The sequence below is a fragment of the Watersipora subatra genome, chromosome 7 (assembly GCF_963576615.1).
Source record: "Watersipora subatra chromosome 7, tzWatSuba1.1, whole genome shotgun sequence".
Classification (NCBI taxonomy): Eukaryota; Metazoa; Bryozoa; class Gymnolaemata; order Cheilostomatida; family Watersiporidae; genus Watersipora; species Watersipora subatra.
Window position 1 is genome coordinate 34,419,049 of NC_088714.1, and position 13,692 is coordinate 34,432,740.

At 38.4% G+C, this 13,692-nt stretch overlaps 1 pseudogene; it reads right to left on the reverse strand.

Annotated features, from left to right (window-relative positions):
• Positions 1-10,329: 10,329 nt before the first annotated feature.
• Positions 10,330-11,019, reverse strand: LOC137399614 (uncharacterized; annotated as a pseudogene).
• Positions 11,020-13,692: the final 2,673 nt, after the last annotated feature.

The following is a 13,692-nucleotide window of genomic DNA, read 5'->3' on the forward strand; positions in this document are numbered from 1 at the left end:
CAACTTTAGGGATGCGCCGATTCATGGAATTATAGCTGATTCAATACTAATACAACTTTACGTGCGCGGCAAATTCAAGCTGCTCCAATACCTACACTAATGTAAATATGTACCAACGTAAAAGATTAGAACTGTTCTAATATATTAGAAATACATTAAAAATATATTAGAAATTTTAAAGCTGATTTAAAATTGATTACATTTTACTAATTCTGTTCAGTAGTTCCGCTGCATTAATTACAATTTCAAAAGATTTTTACATTTATTTTTTAATTTACACTATTATACATTATTATATATTGTACTCACACCATGACGATTAAATTCTACACTTGGTGGCTGTTAAGATTTATGTATAAAATGCTGACAACATTTAGAGGTATTTTACCATCCATAAACAACCGCTAAATAAGCTTAAATTAGTGAAACAAAAGGAGCAATTATGCAATGAGCAAAGATGTACCATATATCTATGAATCTATGTATCTATGTGTCTATGTATCTATGTATCTATGTGTCTATGTATCTATGTATCTACGTGTCTGTGTATGTGTGTATCTATGTATCTATGTATCTATGTATCTACGTATCTACGTATCTACGTATCTACGTATCTACGTATCTATGTATCTATGTAACTATGTGTCTATGTACAGTCAAACATGGATAACTCGCCCACGGATAGCTCGAACACATGGTTAATTCGAACGGTTTCTTTGGTCCGTTCCCACGTAATGATAAATTGCTATAGATAACTCGAACTCAACACTGTTAACTCGAACTGTTTTTTGCCCAATGGCTACCGAAACGGTCGTTATTGCTTTAGAAAATCACTTTATTCCAAACCATAGAGGTAAACCTCAACTTTTCGTAATTCATAAGCATCGTTATTACCACCATCGGCAAAATATTTTTGTCAATGACTTTTCTAAAGGTTTGGTGAAATTTGATTCATACCAAACATCCGCTTAGCGATCGCCCTTCGGAAGCGAGGTAAAGTGAGGTAATCTTTGCATAAACTTCAAGAAAAATCAGCAAAATTGATCGTGGGTAAAACGCTCAAAAAAAAAGATGGCTTTTCTTTTGAGCATTTCAACAACGATCAAGTTTTGCCAATGTCAATCTAAAAAACGTCCTGGCAATAACATCACCTCAAACAACAAACCAATCTCAAGTGATAGAAAAATCTCTATACTTTTTGATAAAAACATTTTAAACTTTACATTAGAAGCATTTAATTTAAAACAAGCCATTTGTGCTTTTGATTTATATTATAGTCTGTATATATACTGATGTGTTTTCTTTTGAGCATTTCAACAACAATCAAGTTTTGCCAATGTCAATCTAAAAAACGTCCTGGCAATAACATCACCTCAAACAACAAACCAATCTCAAGTGATAGAAAAATCTCTATAATTTTTGATAAAAATGTTTTAAACTTTACATTAGAAGCATTTAATTCGAAACAAGCCATTTGTGCTTTTGATTTATATTATAGTTTGTATATGTACATGTATCTACTAATAAATAAGTAAATACATGGACTTGTGACAGTGCTCTGATAACTTGAACGCTCTGATAATTCGAACACTTTTGCTCGGTCCCGTGAAGTTCGAGTTATCCATGTTTGACTGTATCTATATATCTATATATGCCTATCTATATATCTATCTTCTATCTATACATATATTTCTCAAAATATGTCCGTATGTCGTATGTCTGTCTGCATTCCGGCTATAGCTATTATTAGAATAACTGCAGCTTGACAACAATGCTGATGCAATGTCATGGAGTACGTCATTAGAAGCCTAGCAGCTTACTGCAATTTTCCATTGGCAATGTGCCAGGCCACTTGGCAATGGCCTGCCATTTGCTGGAGAGTTGCCTGCCAGCAAGTGGTAAGCAAAGCTCATCAGTTCTCATTGTTTATAAGCTGATTTTAATACCTGGGCAACGCCGGAAGGCACAGCTAGTATACCTATACACCTATATATCTATATAACTAAAAATACTTTTAGACAAAATTAGCCCCGTGTTCTAGAAAAATCCCTAAGAACTAAGGCATAGCTGTTTATTTAAAACCTTAAACTAGTATCTTGCAGAATGTATGTCTATGTTCACGGCAGAAATGATGATTAGATGTTATTAACATAGTCTATCTGAACTAAAATTGTTATTCATCATTAATTAGAATTTGCTGCATTTACATTATAAAAACTGGAGAGCAATCAGTTGTCAAAATGCGCGACAAAAATTTCTTTCAAGAGTCCAAGTTACTCAGATGATTAGCTACTTAGATAGAAAACTGCAAATAAAAACTTCTTTGGTATTTTTTTCAGTCATTTTAAATTCTTATGAAAAAATTAATAAAGTAAATAACAAAGTGACAAATTTTGCTAACAAAAAGTAGTAAGTTTTACTAGTAACAGCAGAAGGTTTTCAATGTTTGGACCTTGGCAGCGTAATTTAACCTCTATTTGTCTACATTGACTAACAGCAGACAATTTGGTAAGTAGACTACAACCAGGAATGTAGAAGGTGAGAAATATAATAGTACAAACAGAGTTTCCATTGGAGTAAGTTCCGCTGCCGTTGGGAGTAGCTGTGTTAGTCGTAGAGGAGCTTGACATTGAAGAGTTGGATGTTGAATTAGAATTGTGGGACTGTGAGTGCCTCTGACGGTTGGGCTTCCAATCATTGCGCAACGATGAGTTGTACACTGAAGGAGAAAAAGCTGACATTTACCATGCCATTAATAAGGGAGTTCTCTTCTCTTTCCATTTAAACTTGGCGAACGTAAAGACGCATTTAGAACCATCAATAAAACAAACTTGTACAGGTGCATAATGTACTTGCACAGGTGCATACTATACTTGTACAGGTGCATACTGTACTGGTACAGGTGCATACTGTACTTGTACATGTGCATGCTGTACTTGTACAGGTGCATAATGTACTTGCACAGGTGCATACTGTACTTGTACAGGTGCATACTGTACTGGTACAGGTGCATACTGTACTTGTACAGGTGCATACTGTACTTGTACAGGTGCATACTGTACTTGCACAGGTGCATACTGTACTTGTACAGGTGCATACTGTACTGGTACAGGTGCATACTGTACTTGTACAGGTGCATGCTGTAATTGTACAGGTGCATAATGTACTTGTACAGGTGCATACTGTACTTGTACAGGTGCATACTGTACTTGTACAGGTGCATACTGTACTTGCACAGGTGCATACTGTACTTGTACAGGTGCATAATGTACTTGTACAGGTGCATACTGTACTTGAACAGGTGCATAATGTACTTGTACAGGTGCATACTGTACTTGTACAGGTGCATGCTGTACTTGTACAGGTGCATACTGTAATTGTACAGGTGCATAATGTACTTGTACAGGTGCATAATGTACTTGTACAGGTGCATAATGTACTTGTACAGGTGCATAATGTACTTGTACAGGTGCATAATGTACTTGTACAGGTGCATAATGTACTTGTACAGGTGCATACTGTACTTGTACAGGTGCATACTGTACTTGTACAGGTGCATACTGTACTTGTACAGGTGCATGCTGTACTTGTACAGGTGCATAATGTACTTGTACAGGTGCATACTGTACTTGTACAGGTGCATACTGTACTTGTACAGGTGCATAATGTACTTGTACAGGTGCATACTGTACTTGTACAGGTGCATAATGTACTTGTACAGGTGCATGCTGTACTTGTACAGTTTGCATACTGTACTTGAGAAAGCTTACAAACAATATGAGAGTTTCTTCTCGTTTTATTAAAACTTTCTGTCCAACTATCTTTAAAGTTGCCTTCAAACTCACCAAGGAAACATGAGTTGGCAATATTGGGAAATTGTGACGCTGAAGGATAAAAACTTCAGCAGGGTAATTGTAAGTTCTCAATACAACGGTGGAGAGGAGTTTGAGAAAGACAAAGGACAACATCTATGGCACACATGACAGTGATTGCTCTGGATATAAATGTTTTAGTGCAGTGATAAGAAATCTAAGGTTTTATGTGGTGAAAGTTAATGAAGAAGGGATGAACAAGCTCGATTTGTCTCTACAGATGAGAAGCTGCTGAAAAATAAGATTAGGTTACAAAACTGGAAATGTTGGATAATGTTTCTTCGTAAAACTAATTGGTGGTTCAGTGAATGAATTGTGGATATATAAAAAGCAAGTTTCATTACTAAATATGAAATTAAAAACTGGCCTCTTAACAACGAAAAGGCAGAAAACTCTGGTTGTAACAAATTTTTGTTGCCTTGCTGTTTGTCTAATTTTACATAAATAGTTGTTCAAACTAATACTTTTAACATAGTTTGAACTAAGAAAAGGTTGTAAGTTTGTCGTGTGAAACAGCATATGAACGGTATAGTATTGGCAGCATTAGTATAAAATCCTTAGCATTAATTTTGTCTTGTTGTAGTTCCCTGTGAACAAAGTTAGATCGATAATGTTTAAAATTTGCTGCCGCAACATTTGTAAGCTGTTCTGATATCATTTTACATTCAATAACATTAAATGAGTTTCAGAGGACAACAGTTGATTATAACAATTGTTGATATCAAATAACTAATTACCTCGCAACAAAAGCCCATAGTTTTCACGCAGCAAGCATAAATGAGCTTTTTCTAGAATGCACTGCAAATCTCGGCTCACATGGCTGCTAACCCTAAGCTATTATAATGTATTATTAGCATTGCATTCAAGTATGACAACTATACACTGGGAACTATCTTATTAGAATAAACGTAATAATGTTATTAGGATAATGCAAAAGGCGTTATTAGGATAACTTACAGGCATTTTCTTTGAATATGAGCCAAGTGTGTAATAAGTTACATGAGTGACTTTATAATGCAAGTAGTCTTGACGTCCAATTTTAATGTAATATTGGAATTTGACTGCTATTGCTGGGTAACATCTTGTAATATAACTGCTATAGGTGGATAAAAGCTTGTAATATAACTGCTATTGGTGAGTAACATCTTGTAATATAACTGCTATAGGTGGGTAACAGCTTGTAATATAACTGCTATTGGTGGGTAACAGCTTGTAATATAACTGCTTGAGATGCTTTTTAGAACTAAAACTAGTTGTATGTATAACAATTAATAATAATTGATATTATTAGACTATTTTTATACTATATATTTCTTTTTCGTTACATGTCAAAAAAAATGAAAAGGCAGAAATCAGGAATTATTGAGTGAGTTGAACAAACGTTTTATAAAGTCGGTAGTATAATAGTATTGTGGAGGAGTTGAACTGGGGTATTGGAGGTTGTAGTAACAGAGGAGTTGAACTAAGGTATTGGAGGTTGTAGTAACAGAGGAGTTTAACTAGGGTATTGGAGGTTGTAGTAACAGAGGAGTTGAACTGGGGTATTGGAGGTTGTAGTAACAGAGGAGTTTAACTAGGGTATTGGAGGTTGTAGTAACAGAGGAGTTGAACTGGGGTATTGGAGGTTGTAGTAACAGAGGAGTTTAACTAGGGTATTGGAGGTTGTAGTAATAGAGGAGTTTAACTAGGGTATTGGAGGTTGTAGTAATAGAGGAGTTTAACTAGGGTATTGGAGGTTGTAGTAACAGAGGAGTTGAACTGGGGTATTGGAGGTTGTAGTAACAGAGGAGTTTAACTAGGGTATTGGAGGTTGTAGTAACAGAGGAGTTGAACTGAGGTATTGGAGGTTGTAGTAACAGAGGAGTTTAACTAGGGTATTGGAGGTTGTAGTAACAGAGGAGTTGAACTGGGGTATTGGAGGTTGTAGTAACAGAGGAGTTTAACTAGGGTATTGGAGGTTGTAGTAACAGAGGAGTTGAACTGGGGTATTGGAGGTTGTAGTAACAGAGGAGTTTAACTAGGGTATTGGAGGTTGTAGTAATAGAGGAGTTTAACTAGGGTATTGGAGGTTGTAGTAACAGAGGAGTTGAACTGGGGTATTGGAGGTTGTAGTAACAGAGGAGTTTAACTAGGGTATTGGAGGTTGTAGTAACAGAGGAGTTGAACTGGGGTATTGGAGGTTGTAGTAACAGAGGAGTTTAACTAGGGTATTGGAGGTTGTAGTAACAGAGGAGTTGAACTGGGGTATTGGAGGTTGTAGTAACAGAGGAGTTTAACTAGGGTATTGGAGGTTGTAGTAACAGAGGAGTTGAACTGGGGTATTGGAGGTTGTAGTAACAGAGGAGTTGAACTGGGGTATTGGAGGTTGTAGTAACAGAGGAGTTTAACTAGGGTATTGGAGGTTGTAGTAACAGAGGAGTTGAACTGGGGTATTGGAGGTTGTAGTAACAGAGGAGTTTAACTAGGGTATTGGAGGTTGTAGTAACAGAGGAGTTGAACTGGGGTATTGGAGGTTGTAGTAACAGAGGAGTTGAACTGGGGTATTGGAGGTTGTAGTAACAGAGGAGTTTAACTAGGGTATTGGAGGTTGTAGTAACAGAGGAGTTGAACTGGGGTATTGGAGGTTGTAGTAACAGAGGAGTTGAACTAGGGTATTGGAGGTTGTAGTAACAGAGGAGTTGAACTGGGGTATTGGAGGTTGTAGTAACAGAGGAGTTGAACTGGGGTATTGTAGGTTGTAGTAACAGAGGAGTTGAACTAGGGTATTGGAGGTTGTAGTAACAGAGGAGTTGAACTAGGTTATTGGAGGTTGTAGTAATAGAGGAGTTTAACTAGGGTATTGGAGGTTGTAGTAACAGAGGAGTTGAAGGGTATTGGAGGTTGTAGTAACAGAGGAGTTGAACTAGGGTATTGGAGGTTGTAGTAACAGAGGAGTTGAACTAGGTTATTGGAGGTTGTAGTAATAGAGGAGTTTAACTAGGGTATTGGAGGTTGTAGTAACAGAGGAGTTGAACTAGGGTATTGGAGGTTGTAGTAACAGAGGAGTTTAACTAGGGTATTGGAGGTTGTAGTAACAGAGGAGTTTAACTAGGGTATTGGAGGTTGTAGTAACAGAGGAGTTGAACTAGGTTATTGGAGGTTGTAGTAACAGAGGAGTTGAACTAGGTTATTGGAGGTTGTAGTAATAGAGGAGTTTAACTAGGGTATTGGAGGTTGTAGTAACAGAGGAGTTGAACTAGGGTATTGGAGGTTGTAGTAACAGAGGAGTTTAACTAGGGTATTGGAGGTTGTAGTAACAGAGGAGTTTAACTAGGGTATTGGAGGTTGTAGTAACAGAGGAGTTGAACTAGGTTATTGGAGGTTGTAGTAATAGAGGAGTTTAACTAGGGTATTGGAGGTTGTAGTAACAGAGGAGTTGAACTAGGGTATTGGAGGTTGTAGTAACAGAGGAGTTGAACTAGGGTATTGGAGGTTGTAGTAACAGAGGAGTTTAACTAGGGTATTGGAGGTTGTAGTAACAGAGGAGTTTAACTAGGGTATTGGAGGTTGTAGTAACAGAGGAGTTGAACTAGGTTATTGGAGGTTGTAGTAATAGAGGAGTTTAACTAGGGTATTGGAGGTTGTAGTAACAGAGGAGTTGAACTGGGGTATTGGAGGTTGTAGTAACAGAGGAGTTTAACTAGGGTATTGGAGGTTGTAGTAACAGAGGAGTTTAACTAGGGTATTGGAGGTTGTAGTAACAGAGGAGTTGAACTAGGGTATTGGAGGTTGTAGTAACAGAAAGTTCATAAACTGAAACACATGATGATGAATGATGTATGTTGGTGTCAAAGAAAAGAAAATGATGTTTGTAATATACATGTATGTGGAATGATAATTATAAGTATTCTGCGCTTAGCTTATGCAGTATTTGAAACTTGTAACACGAATGCGGAAATGAGCAAGTTTGGGATAAGGCAATACTTTCGACGATTTTGTGCTGTGATTAAAGGAAGTGTGGAGAGCCGGAATACGTGATCGGTAGTAGACAAGTCTTAAAATAGGTTTCTGTAAGAGAAATATCTTTTTCTAAACGATCGTCAAGAGTTGTTTTAAATAAAATCAAAACCAGCAATGAATAATTCATAGATAAGCCACTGATTTCTGCCTCCAACGTAACTTTTTCTATTAAGAATCACGTTTAAGATGAAACGTGCACCTGTGTAATACTGGAGCTAGGAGATGGTTGCCTAGTATCATGAACTGCTCCCAGTGTTCAACATGCCCAAAGTGACAAGAGCAACCTAACTAAGCTGACTAGTGTCCTGGGGTGTCAAACAGGTTCAAAGTTTACAATATGCTCAAAATGTTCAATAAGTACTGTTAGACATCCTCGAGGCATGCCCAGCATGCTGAATATGCCTTGAGCATCTGATGTGCCCAGCTTGCTTTGCATGTTTCACGCGTCGCATACCTAGAGTGTCCATAGATGCGTCCAACCGATTGATTCGGCATGTCCAACATGTCAAGCATTTACATATATATTTGTAGTTTACTATCCAATACTATCCTGCGTTCACCCGCAATATTCCTTGCCCTCTTTTACTAGTCAACACTGTCCCATGCTGCCCCATACTATACCATACCGCCCCATACGGTTCTGTACTGTCTCATACTGCTCGATACTGTCCCATGCTGCCCCATACTCTCTGATACTGCCCAATACTGCCCCGTACCATTTCATACTGTCTCCTACTGTCCTGTAATGTCCCACACCGTTCTATACTGCTCGGCACTGTCTTGTACTGTCCCGTACTGTCCAATACTGTCATGCACTGCCCAACTTAATTTATTGCCCTCTACTTCTATCCTGCGTTAGCCTGGACCGTTAGTGTATTAGATTATCTACACAGCATTTGATAGACTGGTTCCTGTACCCTGAGCCGTTGTAAATATTTATTTTATTCCACACTTCTTTCTATGCAATATATTCAGTTTAGTTTGTCTTATTTGCATCGCCCCAAACAAAATAATAGGTCCAAGGTTTGTTCTACGCCATTTTGTTATTCCTGTACAGTATTTTTGTGACATCTTGGAGTTTTAGTGTCTTCTGAGCACCTACTTCTTATTTGTACTCTGTATAGAGTGTATTGTTCAGTACTCTGCAGAGTGTGTATTGTTTAGTACTCTGCATAGTGTGTATTGTTCAGTACTCTGCATGGTGTGTATTGTTCAGCACTCTGCATGGTGTGTATTGTTCAGCACTCTGCATGGTGTGTATTGTTCAGTACTCTGCACTGTGTGTATTGTTCAGTCCTCTGCATAGTGTGTATTGTTCAGTACTTTGCATAGTGTGTATTGTTTAGTACTCTGCATAGTGTGTATTGTTCAGTACTCTGCATGGTGTGTATTGTTCAGTACTCTGCAAAGAGTGTATTGTTCAGTACTCTGCATAGTGTGTATTTTTCAGTACTCTGCATAGTGTGCATTGTTCACTATTCTGCATAGTGTGTATTGTTCAGTACTCTGCACGGTGTGTATTGTTCAGTACTCTGCATGGTGTGTATTGTTCAGTGCTCTGCATGGTGTGTATTGTTCAGTACTTTGCACTGTGTGTATTGTTCAGTACTATGCATGGTGTGTATTGTTCAGTACTCTGCATGGTGTGCATTGTTCAGTACTCTGCATAGTGTGTATTGTTCAGTACTCTGCATTGTGTGTATGGTTCAGTACTCTGCATAGTGTGTATTGTTCAGTACTCTGCATGGTGTGTATTGTTCAGTACTCTGCAAAGAGTGTATTGTTCAGTACTCTGCATAGTGTGTATTTTTCAGTACTCTGCATAGTGTGCATTGTTCCCTATTCTGCATAGTGTGTATTGTTCAGTACTCTGCACGGTGTGTATTGTTCAGTACTCTGCATGGTGTGTATTGTTCAGTGCTCTGCATGGTGTGTATTGTTCAGTACTTTGCACTGTGTGTATTGTTCAGTACTATGCATGGTGTGTATTGTTCAGTACTCTGCATGGTGTGCATTGTTCAGTACTCTGCATAGTGTGTATTGTTCAGTACTCTGCATTGTGTGTATGGTTCAGTACTCTGCATGGTGTGTATCGTTCAGTACTCTGTACAGTGTGTATTGTTTAGTTCTCTGCATAGTGTGCGTTGTTCAGTATTCTGCAGTGTGTATTGTTCAGTACTCTGCACTGTGTGTATTGTTCAGTCCTCTGCATAGTGTGTATTGTTCAGTACTTTGCATAGTGTGTATTGTTTAGTACTCTGCATAGTGTGTATTGTTCAGTACTCTGCATGGTGTGTATTGTTCAGCACTCTGCATGGTGTGTATTGTTCAGTACTCTGCACAGTGTGTATTGTTCAGTCCTCTGCATAGTGTGTATTGTTCAGTACTTTGCATAGTGTGTATTGTTCAGTACTCTGCATAGTGTGTATGGTTCAGTACTCTGCATGGTGTGTATTGTTCAGTACTCTGCATGGTGTGCATTGTTCAGTACTCTGCATAGTTTGTATTGTTCAGTACTCTGCATAGTGTGTATGGTTCAGTACTCTGCATAGTGTGTATTGTTCAGTACTCTGCATGGTGTGCATTGTTCAGTACTCTGTATGGTGTGTACCGTTCAGTACTCTGCACTGTGTGTATTGTTCAGTACTCTGCATGGTGTGTATTGTTCAGTACTTTGCATAGTGTGTATTGTTCAGTACTCTGCATAGTGTGTGTGGTTCAGTACTCTGCATGGTGTGTATTGCTCAGTACTCTGCGCTGTGTGTATTGTTCAGTACTCTGCATGGTGTGTATTGTTCAGTACTCTGCATGATGTGCATTGTTCAGTACTCTGCATAGTTTGTATTGTTCAGTACTGTGCATAGTGTGTATGGTTCAGTACTCTGCATAGTGTGTATTGTTCAGTACTCTGCATGGTGTGCATTGTTCAGTATTCTGTATGGTGTGTACCGTTCAGTACTCTGCACTGTGTGTATTGTTCAGTACTCTGCATGGTGTGTATTGTTCAGTACTTTGCATAGTGTGTATTGTTCAGTACTCTGCATAGTGTGTATGGTTCAGTACTCTGCATGGTGTGTATTGTTCAGTACTCTGCACTGTGTGTATTGTTCAGTACTCTGCACTGTGTGTATTGTTCAGTACTCTGCATAGTGTGTATTGTTCAGTACTCTGCATAGTGTGTATGGTTAATTACTCTGCATAGTGTGTATTGTTCAGTACTCTGCATGGTGTGTATTGTTCAGTACTCTGCAAAGAGTGTATTGTTCAGTACTCTGCATAGTGTGTATTTTTCAGTACTCTGCATAGTGTGCATTGTTCACTATTCTGCATAGTGTGTATTGTTCAGTACTCTGCACGGTGTGTATTGTTCAGTACTCTGCATGGTGTGTATTGTTCAGTGCTCTGCATGGTGTGTATTGTTCAGTACTTTGCACTGTGTGTATTGTTCAGTACTATGCATGGTGTGTATTGTTCAGTACTCTGCATGGTGTGCATTGTTCAGTACTCTGCATAGTGTGTATTGTTCAGTACTCTGCATTGTGTGTATGGTTCAGTACTCTGCATGGTGTGTATCGTTCAGTACTCTGTACAGTGTGTATTGTTCAGTACTCTGCATAGTGTGTATGGTTCAGTACTCTGCATAGTGTGCATTGTTCAGTATTCTGCAGCGTGTATCGTTCAGCACTCTGCATGGTGTGTATCGTTCAGCACTCTGCATAGTGTGTATTGTTCAGTACTCTGCATAGTGTGTATTGTTCAGTACTCTGCATAGTGTGTATTATTCAGTACTCTGCATAGTGTGTATTGTTCAGTACTCTGCATGGTGTGTATTGTTCAGTACTCTGCATAGTGTGTATGGTTAATTACTCTGCATAGTGTGTATTGTTCAGTACTCTGCATGGTGTGTATTGTTCAGTACTCTGCAAAGAGTGTATTGTTCAGTACTCTGCATAGTGTGTATTTTTCAGTACTCTGCATAGTGTGCATTGTTCACTATTCTGCATAGTGTGTATTGTTCAGTACTCTGCACGGTGTGTATTGTTCAGTACTCTGCATGGTGTGTATTGTTCAGTGCTCTGCATGGTGTGTATTGTTCAGTACTTTGCACTGTGTGTATTGTTCAGTACTATGCATGGTGTGTATTGTTCAGTACTCTGCATGGTGTGCATTGTTCAGTACTCTGCATAGTGTGTATTGTTCAGTACTCTGCATTGTGTGTATGGTTCAGTACTCTGCATGGTGTGTATCGTTCAGTACTCTGTACAGTGTGTATTGTTCAGTACTCTGCATAGTGTGTATGGTTCAGTACTCTGCATAGTGTGTATTGTTCAGTATTCTGCAGCGTGTATCGTTCAGCACTCTGCATGGTGTGCATCGTTCAGCACTCTGCATGGTGTGTATCGTTCAGCACTCTGCATAGTGTGTATTGTTCAGTACTCTGCATAGTGTGTATTGTTCAGTACTCTGCATAGTGTGTATTGTTCAGTACTCTGCATAGTGTGTATTGTTCAGTACTCTGCATGGTGTGCATTGTTCAGTACTCTGCATGGTGTGTATTGTTCAGTACTCTGCATAGTGTGCGTTGTTCAGTATTCTGCAGTGTGTATTGTTCAGTACTCTGCATGGTGTGTATTGTTCAGTACTCTGCGTGGTGCGTATTGTTCAGTACTCTGCATGGTGTGTATTGTTCAGTACTCTGCATGGTGTGTATCGTTCAGCACTCTGCATGGTGTGTATCGTTCAGCACTCTGCATAGTGTGTATTGTTCAGTACTCTGCATGGTGTGTATTGTTCAGTACTCTGCATAGTGTGCATTGTTCAGTACTCTGTGTTGCTCATGGATATTATTTTTCCCAGCTTTCAGTATTTTGAAGAGCTTCGAAAAAGTATTACTTCTAAATACCATGACTAAGTTCAACTGACAAAGCCATAAAATCAATCTTGACCTCTCATCCATGCAGGTACCTATTACCCACTATTATGCCCACGGGATAAAAGCTGGAACTCCAGGAATAACAGTCTCATGACAGTCGAACTCTTATATTGTTTATATATAAACTGATCATGACAACCATCCAATGACAGTTTTCATGATCAGGATTTTTGTTATTAAAATTTCAAATATCTCCACGAATTGCTGCACCTTTGGAACAATCATAATTCCACCAGAGATATCAGTTGGAGTAACAAGAATATATCAACAGGATTGATTTCCCACATACTGCTTTTAGCTCAACTTTTTGGCTTATGCATCTTTCACTGCGGTCCTTGCAAGTCAGCAACAACTAACCCCGAAAGTGTAATTATAATAACCCTCAACCTACCCTAGCCGTAAAGTCAGAGAAGGAGCAGGAAGAGAAACACCTGATACGAATAACTTCTATTGGAAGCAAAAGTTTCACCGCATTAAAACAGGAAGTCACTAACACTTGAGACCTGCGAGACGGCATGAGATATTAGTAGATTTTTGGGAGATTTGACATCTACACTTATACTTGACTTACCCACAGCAGACCTACTTATGCCAGAAATATTAATTTGAGGTAATTTTAAAATATATTATTATTTTTCCATTAGTATTAATATCAAGTTTGAGATAAGAAGATAGCAAATACCTTAATGAGTATCATTTGATATAATATTGTTTGTGTAAGTAGTAAGTTAGGTATAGAGCTAGGTATACAAGCTAGTCTGCAATGCCAATGACTTGCTTGTCCATGTCAGTGCTTGCTGACATATCATAAATGATAAAAATATTGATTATTTGCTTTGGAGGCTAATTTCATAGCTGTTGCTGTGACGCAGCTACTGCATTGCTGTC